Source organism: Bombina bombina, chromosome 4 (genome assembly GCF_027579735.1).
Source record: "Bombina bombina isolate aBomBom1 chromosome 4, aBomBom1.pri, whole genome shotgun sequence".
In the NCBI taxonomy this organism is placed as follows: Eukaryota; Metazoa; Chordata; class Amphibia; order Anura; family Bombinatoridae; genus Bombina; species Bombina bombina.
In genome coordinates, this window is record NC_069502.1 from 345643977 (window position 1) to 345654725 (window position 10749).

The window sequence follows — 10749 nt, forward strand, 5'->3', positions numbered from 1 at the left end:
TATCTGCATTAACAAGTTTGTCATAACATTTAATACAAACAACAGCTGAAGGAACAGATACCAAAAGTGATACACTTAGCTTTGGTAGCTCCAGCACCGGGCAGCGATTTTCCTGAAGTATCTTCTGACTCAGTTGCAACGTGGAACATCTTGCGATATGTAATAGAAAAAACAACATATAAAGCAAAATTGATCAAATTCCTTAAATGACAGTTTCAGGAATGGGAAAAAAACATAATTTATGTAAGAACTTACCTGATAAATTCATTTCTTTCATATTAGCAAGAGTCCATGAGCTAGTGACGTATGGGATATACATTCCTACCAGGAGGGGCAAAGTTTCCCAAACCTTAAAATGCCTATAAATACACCCCTCACCACACCCACAATTCAGTTTAACGAATAGCCAAGAAGTGGGGTGATAAGAAAAAAGTGCGAAAGCATATAAAAAAAGGAATTGGAATAATTGTGCTTTATACAAAAAAATCATAACCACCACAAAAAAGGGCGGGCCTCATGGACTCTTGCTAATATGAAAGAAATGAATTTATCAGGTAAGTTCTTACATAAATTATGTTTTCTTTCATGTAATTAGCAAGAGTCCATGAGCTAGTGACGTATGGGATAATGACTACCCAAGATGTGGATCTTTCCACGCAAGAGTCACTAGAGAGGGAGGGATAAAATAAAGACAGCCAATTCCTGCTGAAAATAATCCACACCCAAAATAAAGTTTAATGAAAAACATAAACAGAAGATTCAAACTGAAACCGCTGCCTGAAGTACTTTTCTACCAAAAACTGCTTCAGAAGAAGAAAATACATTAAAATGGTAGAATTTAGTAAAAGTATGCAAAGAGGACCAAGTTGCTGCTTTGCAAATCTGAACAACCGAAGCTTCATTCCTAAACGCCCAGGAAGTAGAAACTGACCTAGTAGAATGAGCTGTAATCCTTTGAGGCGGAGTTTTACCCGACTCGACATAGGCATGATGAATTAAAGATTTCAACCAAGATGCCAAAGAAATGGCAGAAGCTTTCTGGCCTTTTCTAGAACCGGAAAAGATAACAAATAGACTAGAAGTCTTTCGGAAAGACTTAGTAGCTTCAACATAATATTTCAAAGCTCTAACAACATCCAAAGAATGCAACGATTTCTCCTTAGAATTCTTAGGATTAGGACATAATGAAGGAACCACAATTTCTCTACTAATGTTGTTGGAATTCACAACTTTAGGTAAAAATTCAAAAGAAGTTCGCAACACCGCCTTATCCTGATGAAAAATCAGAAAAGGAGACTCACAAGAAAGAGCAGATAATTCAGAGACTCTTCTGGCAGAAGAGATCGCCAAAAGGAACAAAACTTTCCAAGAAAGTAATTTAATGTCCAATGAATGCATAGGTTCAAACGGAGGAGCTTGAAGAGCCCCCAGAACCAAATTCAAACTCCAAGGAGGAGAAATTGACTTAATGACAGGTTTTATACGAACCAAAGCTTGTACAAAACAATGAATATCAGGAAGATTAGCAATCTTTCTGTGAAAAAGAACAGAAAGAGCAGAGATTTGTCCTTTCAAAGAACTTGCGGATAAACCTTTATCTAAACCATCCTGAAGAAACTGTAAAATTCTCGGAATTCTAAAAGAATGCCAAGAAAAATGATGAGAAAGACACCAAGAAATATAAGTCTTCCAGACTCTATAATATATCTCTCTGGATACAGATTTACGAGCCTGTAACATAGTAGTAATCACAGAGTCAGAGAAACCTCTTTGACCAAGAATCAAGCGTTCAATCTCCATACCTTTAAATTTAAGGATTTGAGATCCTGATGGAAAAAAGGACCTTGCGACAGAAGGTCTGGTCTTAGCGGAAGAGTCCACGGATGGCAAGAGGCCATCCGGACAAGATCCGCATACCAAAACCTGTGAGGCCATGCCGGAGCTATCAGCAGAACAAACGAGCATTCCTTCAGAATCTTGGAGATTACTCTTGGAAGAAGAACTAGAGGCGGAAAGATATAGGCAGGATGATACTTCCAAGGAAGTGATAATGCATCCACTGCTTCCGCCTGAGGATCCCGGGATCTGGACAGATACCTGGGAAGTTTCTTGTTTAGATGAGACGCCATCAGATCTATTTCTGGAAGCTCCCACATTTGAACAATCTGAAGAAATACCTCTGGGTGAAGAGACCATTCGCCCGGATGCAACGTTTGGCGACTGAGATAATCCGCTTCCCAATTGTCTATACCTGGGATATGAACCGCAGAGATTAGACAGGAGCTGGATTCCGCCCAAACCAGAATTTGAGATACTTCTTTCATAGCCAGAGGACTGTGAGTCCCTCCTTGATGATTGATGTATGCCACAGTTGTGACATTGTCTGTCTGAAAACAAATGAACGATTCTCTCTTCAGAAGAGGCCAAGACTGAAGAGCTCTGAAAATTGCACGGAGTTCCAAAATATTGATCGGTAATCTCACCTCCTGAGATTCCCAAACTCCTTGTGCCGTCAGAGATCCCCACACAGCTCCCCAACCTGTGAGACTTGCATCTGTTGAAATTACAGTCCAGGTCGGAAGCACAAAAGAAGCCCCCTGAATTAAACGATGGTGATCTGTCCACCACGTTAGAGAGTGTCGTACAATCGGTTTTAAAGATATTAATTGAGATATCTTTGTGTAGTCCCTGCACCATTGATTCAGCATACAGAGCTGAAGAGGTCGCATGTGAAAACGAGCAAAGGGGATCGCGTCCGATGCAGCAGTCATAAGACCTAGAATTTCCATGCATAAGGCTACCGAAGGGAATGATTGTGACTGAAGGTTTCGACAAGCTGAAATCAATTATAGACGTCTCTTGTCTGTCAAAGACAGAGTCATGGACACTGAATCTATCTGGAAACCCAGAAAGGTTACCCTTGTCTGAGGAATCAATGAACTTTTTAGTGAATTGATCCTCCAACCATGATCTTGAAGAAACAACACAAGTCGATTCGTATGAGATTCTGCTAAATGTAAAGACTGAGCAAGTACCAAGATATCGTCCAAATAAGGAAATACCACAATACCCTGTTCTCTGATTACAGACAGAAGGGCACCGAGAACCTTTGTAAAAATTCTTGGAGCTGTAGCTAGGCCAAACGGCAGAGCCACAAACTGGTAATGCTTGTCCAGAAAAGAGAATCTCAGGAACTGATAATGATCTGGATGAATCGGAATATGCAGATATGCATCCTGTAAATCTATTGTGGACATATAATGCCCTTGCTGAACAAAAGGCAAGATAGTCCTTACAGTTACCATTTTGAACGTTGGTATCCTTACATAACGATTCAATATTTTTAGATCCAGAACTGGTCTGAAGGAATTCTCCTTCTTTGGTACAATGAAGAGATTTGAATAAAACCCCATCCCCTGTTCCAGAACTGGAACTGGCATAATTACTCCAGCCAACTCTAGATCTGAAACACAATTCAGAAATGCTTGAGCTTTCACTGGATTTACTGGGACACGGGAAAGAAAAAATCTCTTTGCAGGAGGTCTCATCTTGAAACCAATTCTGTACCCTTCTGAAACAATGTTCTGAATCCATTTCTTTGAAAAAACGTAACCTGCCCCCTACCAGCTGAGCTGGAATGAGGGCCACACCTTCATGTGGACTTAGAAGCTGGCTTTGCTTTTCTAGAAGGCTTGGATTTATTCCAGACTGGAGATGGTTTCCAAACTGAAACTGCTCCTGAGGATGAAGGATCAGGCTTTTGTTCTTTGTTGAAACGAAAGGAACGAAAACGATTATTAGCCCTGTTTTTACCCTTAGATTTTTTATCCTGTGGTAAAAAAGTTCCTTTCCCACCAGTAACAGTTGAGATAATAGAATCCAACTGAGAACCAAATAATTTGTTACCCTGGAAAGAAATGGAAAGTAGAGTTGATTTAGAAGCCATATCAGCATTCCAAGTTTTATACCATAAAGCTCTTCTAGCTAAAATAGCTAGAGACATAAACCTGACATCAACTCTGATAATATCAAAAATGGCATCACAGATAAAATTATTAGCATGTTGAAGAAGAATAATAATATTATGAGAATCATGATCTGTTACTTGTTGCGCTAAAGTTTCCAACCAAAAAGTTGAAGCTGCAGCAACATCAGCCAATGATATAGCAGGTCTAAGAAGATTACCTGAACACAGATAAGCTTTTCTTAGAAAGGATCCAATTTTCCAATCTAAAGGATCCTTAAACGAAGTACCATCTGACGTAGGAATAGTAGTACGTTTAGCAAGGGTAGAAATAGCCCCATCAACTCTAGGGATTTTGTCCCAAAATTCTAATCTGTCAGACGGCACAGGATATAATTGCTTAAAACGTTTAGAAGGAGTAAATGAATTACCCAATTTATCCCATTCTCTGGAAATTACTTCAGAAATAGCACTAGGAACAGGAAAAACTTCTGGAATAACCACAGGAGATTTAAAGACCTTATCTAAACGTTTAGAATTAGTATCAAGAGGACCAGAATCCTCAATTTCTAAAGCAATTAGTACTTCTTTAAGTAAAGAACGAATAAATTCCATTTTAAATAAATATGAAGATTTATCAGCATCAATCTCTGAGACAGAATCCTCTGAACCAGAAGAGTCATCAGAATCAGAATGATGATGTTCATTTAAAAATTCATCTGTATAAAGAGAAGTTTTAAAAGATTTTTTATGTTTACTAGAAGGAGGAATAACAGACATAGCCTTCTTGATGGATTCAGAAACAAAATCTCTTATGTTATCAGGAACATTCTGAACATTAGATGTTGATGGAACTGCAACAGGTAATGGTACATTACTAAAGGAAATATTATCTGCATTAACAAGTTTGTCATGACAATTAATACAAACAACAGCTGGAGGAATAGCTACCAAAAGTTTACAGCAGATACACTTAGCTTTGGTAGTTCCAGCACCAGACAGCGATTTTCCTGAAGTATCTTCTGACTCAGATGCAACGTGAGACATCTTGCAATATGTAAGAGAAAAAACAACATATAAAGCAAAATTGATCAAATTCCTTAAATGACAGTTTCAGGAATGGGAAAAAATGCCAATGAACAAGCTTCTAGCAACCAGAAGCAAAGAAAAATGAGACTTAAATAATGTGGAGACAAAAGCGACGCCCATATTTTTTAGCGCCAAATAAGACGCCCACATTATTTGGCGCCTAAATGCTTTTTGGCGCCAAAAATGACGCCACATCCGGAACGCCGACATCTTTGGCGCAAAAGAACGTAAAAAATGACGCAACTTCCGGCGACACGTATGACGCCGGAAACAGAAAAGATTTTTTGCGCCAAAAAAGTCTGCGCCAAGAATGACGCAATAAAATGAAGCATTTTCAGCCCCCGCGAGCCTAACAGCCCACAGGGAAAAAAAGTCAAATTTTTAAGGTAAGAAAAAATGATTGATTCAAATGCATTATCCCAAATATGAAACTGACTGTCTGAAAATAAGGAATGTTGAACATCCTGAGTCAAGGCAAATAAATGTTTGAATACATATATTTAGAACTTTATAAACAAAGTGCCCAACCATAGCTTAGAGTGTCACAGAAAATAAGACTTACTTACCCCAGGACACTCATCTACATGTTTGTAGAAAGCCAAACCAGTACTGAAACGAGAATCAGCAGAGGTAATGGTATATAAATAAGAGTATATCGTCGATCTGAAAAGGGAGGTAAGAGATGAATCTCTACGACCGATAACAGAGAACCTATGAAATAGACCCCGTAGAAGGAGATCACTGCATTCAAAATAGGCAATACTCTCCTCACATCCCTCTGACATTCACTGCACGCTGAGAGGAAAACCGGGCTCCAACCTACTGCGGAGCGCATATCAACGTAGAATCTAGCACAAACTTACTTCACCACCTCCATAGGAGGCAAAGTTTGTAAAACTGAATTGTGGGTGTGGTGAGGGGTGTATTTATAGGCATTTTAAGGTTTGGGAAACTTTGCCCCTCCTGGTAGGAATGTATATCCCATACGTCACTAGCTCATGGACTCTTGCTAATTACATGAAAGAAAATGCCAGTGAACAAGCTTCTAGCAACCAGAAGCAATAAATAATGAGACTTAAATAATGTGGAGACAAAAGTGACGCCCATATTTTTTTAGCGCCAAATAAGACGCCCACATTATTTGTCGCCTAAATGCTTTTGGCGCCAAAAATGACGCCACATCCGGAACGCCGACACTTTTGACGCAAAAAAACGTAAAAAATGACGCAACTTCCGGCGACACGTATGACGCCGGAAACAGAAAAAAATTTTGCGCCAAAAAAGTCTGCGCCAAGAATGACGCAATAAAATGAAGCATTTTCAGCCCCCGCGAGCCTAACCGCCCACAGGGAAAAAGTCAAATTTTTTAAGGTAAGAAAAAATGATTGATTCAAATGCATTATCCCAAATATGAAACAGACTGTCTGAAAATAAGGAATGTTGAACATCCTGAGTCAAGGCAAATAAATGTTTGAATACATATATTTAGAACTTTATAAAAAAGTGCCCAACCATAGCTTAGAGTGTCACAGAAAATAAGACTTACTTACCCCAGGACACTCATCTACATGTTTGTAGAAAGCCAAACCAGTACTGAAACGAAAATCAGCAGAGGTAATGGTATATATATATATATATATATATATATATATATATAAGAGTATATCGTCGATCTGAAAAGGGAGGTAAGAGATGAATCTCTACGACCGATAACAGAGAACCTATGAAATAGACCCCGTAGAAGGAGATCATTGCATTCAAATAGGCAATACTCTCCTCACATCCCTCTGACATTCACTGCACGCTGAGAGGAAAACCGGGCTCCAACCTGCTGCGGAGCGCATATCAACGTAGAATCTAGCACAAACTTACTTCACCACCTCCATAGGAGGCAAAGTTTGTAAAACTGATTTGTGGGTGTGGTGAGGGGTGTATTTATAGGCATTTTAAGGTTTGGGAAACTTTCCCCTCCTGGTAGGAATGTATATCCCATACGTCACTAGCTCATGGACTCTTGCTAATTACATGAAAGAAATAGCCCCATCAACTTTGGGGATTTTTTCCCAAAACTCTATAGATTTTGCTGGTAAAGGATACAATTTTTTAAACCTAGAAGAAGGAATAAAAGAAGTACCTGGCTTATTCCATTCCCTAGAAATCATATCAGAAATAGACTCAGGAATAGGAAAAACCCCTGGAGAAACCACAGGAGGTTTAAAAACAGCACTTAAACATTTATTAGACTGAACGTCAATAGGACTGGTTACCTCAATATCCAAAGTAATTAGCACTTCTTTTAAATAAATAAGTAGATTTGTCAGTGTCAATGTCTGAGGAAGGATCTTCTGAATCAGATAGATCCTCATGAGAAGAGGATAAATTATTATGTTGTTGGTCATTTGAAATTTTATCAGCTAAATGAGAAGTTGTAAAAGACCTTTTACGTTTATTAGAAGGTGGAAAAGCAGACAAAGCCTTCAGAATAGAATCAGAAACAAATTCTTTAAAATTTACAGGTATATCATGCACATTAGAAGTTGAAGGAACTTCAACTGGCAATGTACTATTACTGATGGAAACACTATCTGCATGTAAAAGTTTATCATGACAACTATTACAAATGACATTCGGTGGAATCATTTCTACAATTTTACAACAAATGCACTTAGCTTTGGTAGAACCGATGTCAGGCAGCAATGTTCCAGCAGAAACTTCTGAGACAGGATCAGATTGGGACATCTTGCACAATGTAAGAGAAAAAAAACAACATATAAAGCAAAATTATCTATTTCCTTATATGACAGTTTCAGGAATGGGAAAAAATGCAATAGCATAGACCTCTGATAGAGAAAAAAAAGCAAGAGGCAAACATACAAGGGGTATTGAAATAATGAAAAAGTTTGGCGCCAAGTATGACGCACAAAGTAACGTAAACTTTTTTGGTGACAAAAATAACCAGAAATGACACACACGCGTCACTGATGATGCCACCGTGTGAAAAGTCTCGGCGTCATATGACGCCGGAAATGACGAAGTTGCGTCATAAACTTATTTTTTCGCGCCTAAAATATTTTCGCGCCAAGAATGACGCAATAAAGTTTAGCATTTGACGCACCCGCGGGCCTAATACCCGCAAATGCAAGAAGTAGTCAATTTGAAAAAAGAATAAACCCCAGGTAAGAAATACATTTCTTAAAATGTTTATATTCCCAAATATGAAACTGACAGTCTGCAGAAGGAAACCTGACTCATGGCAAATATAAGTACAATACATATATTTAGAACTTTATATAAATGCATAAAGTGCCAAACGATAGCTGAGAGTGTCTTAAGTAATGAAAACATACTTACCAAAAGACACCCATCCACATATAGCAGATAGCCAAACCAGTACTAAAACAGTTATTAGTAGAGGTAATGGTAAATTGAGAGTATATCGTCGATCTGAAAAGGGAGGTAGGAGATGAATCTCTACGACCGATAACAGAGAACCTATGAAATAGACCCCCATTAGGTAAATCATCGTATTCAAATAAGTGATACTCCCTTCATGTCCCTCTGACATTCGCTGTACTCTGAGAGGAATCGTGCTTCAACAATGCTGAGAAGCGCATATCAACGTAGAAATATTAGCACAAACTTACTTCACCACCTCCATAGGAGGCAAAGTTTGTAAAACTGAATTGTGGGTGTGGTGAGGGGTGTATTTATAGGCATTTTGAGGTTTGGGAAACTTTGCCCCTCCTGGTAGGATTGTATATCCCATATGGCACTAGCTCATGGACTCTTGCCAATTACATGAAAGAAATATAATTTATGCTTACCTGATAAATTAATTTATTTCATGATGGTGAGTCCACAAGCCCCTGTAATTATTTTATTATTGATTATTTTCTTTTTTTGGCAAAAGTTCAAATATGCACCTATTTTTTTCCTGCTCCTTTATGTATTGCTCTTACTTTCTTTTCCTACCTTCTTTTTTTCTGGCTTGATTTACGTCAAAAAAAGAGGAGGGTTGTGTGGTTATACTTTAGCAAAAAACATACAAAGATGTGTAGACTCCAATTTTCAAAAAACATAATTTATGTAAGAACTTACCTGATAAATTCATTTCTTTCATATTAGCAAGAGTCCATGAGCTAGTGACGTATGGGATATACATTCCTACCAGGAGGGGCAAGGTTTCCCAAACCTTAAAATGCCTATAAATACACCCCTCACCACACCCACAATTCAGTTTAACGAATAGCCAAGAAGTGGGGTGATAAGAAAAAAGTGCGAAAGCATATAAAATAAGGAATTGGAATAATTGTGCTTTATACAAAAAAATCAAAACCACCACAAAAAGGGTGGGCCTCATGGACTCTTGCTAATATGAAAGAAATGAATTTATCAGGTAAGTTCTTACATAAATTATGTTTTCTTTCATGTAATTAGCAAGAGTCCATGAGCTAGTGACGTATGGGATAATGATTACCCAAGATGTGGATCTTTCCACACAAGAGTCACTAGAGATGGAGGGATAAAATAAAGACAGCCAATTCCTGCTGAAAATAATCCACACCCAGAATAAAATTTTAATGAAAAAACATAAGCAGAAGATTCAAACTGAAACCACTGCCTGAAGTACGTTTCTACCAAAAACTGCTTCAGAAGAAGAAAACACATCAAAATGGTAGAATTTAGTAAAAGTATGCAAAGAGGACCAAGTTGCTGTTTTGCAAATCTGATCACCCGAAGCTTCATTCTTAAACGCCCAGGAAGTAGAAACTGACCTAGTAGAATGAGCTGTAATCCTTTGAGGCGGAGTGTTACCCGACTCAACATAGGCATGATGAAATAAAGATTTCAACCAAGATGCCAAAGAAATGGCAGAAGCTTTCTGGTCTTTTCTAGAACCGGAAAAGATGACAAATAGACTAGAAGTCTTTCGGAAAGACTTAGTAGCTTCAACATAATAATACAAAGCTCTAACAGCATCCAAAGAATGCAATGATTTCTCCTTAGAATTCATAGGATTAGGACATAATGAAGGAACCACAATCTCTCTACTAATGTTGTTAGAATTCACAACCTTAGGTAAAAAATTCAAAAAGAAGTTCGCAGCACCGCCTTATCCTGATGCAAAATCAGAAAAGGAGACTCACAAAAAAACATAATTTATGCTTACCTGATAAATTCCTTTCTTCTGTTGTGTGATCAGTCCACGGGTCATCATTACTTCTGGGATATAACTCCTCCCCAACAGGAAATGCAAGAGGATTCACCCAGCAGAGCTGCATATAGCTCCTCCCCTCTACGTCACTCCCAGTCATTCGACCAAGAATCAACGAGAAAGGAGAAACCAAGGGTGAAGTGGTGACTGGAGTATAATTTAAAAAATATCTACCTGCCTTAAAAAACAGGGCGTGCCGTGGACTGATCACACAACAGAAGAAAGGAATTTATCAGGTAAGCATAAATTATGTTTTCTTCTGTTATGTGTGATCAGTCCACGGGTCATCATTACTTCTGGGATACCAATACCAAAGCAAAAGTACACGGATGACGGGAGGGATAGGCAGGCTCATTATACAGAAGGAACCACTGCCTGAAGAACCTTTCTCCCAAAAATAGCCTCCGAAGAAGCAAAAGTGTCAAATTTGTAAAATTTGGAAAAAGTATGAAGCGAAGACCAAGTTGCAGCCTTGCAAATC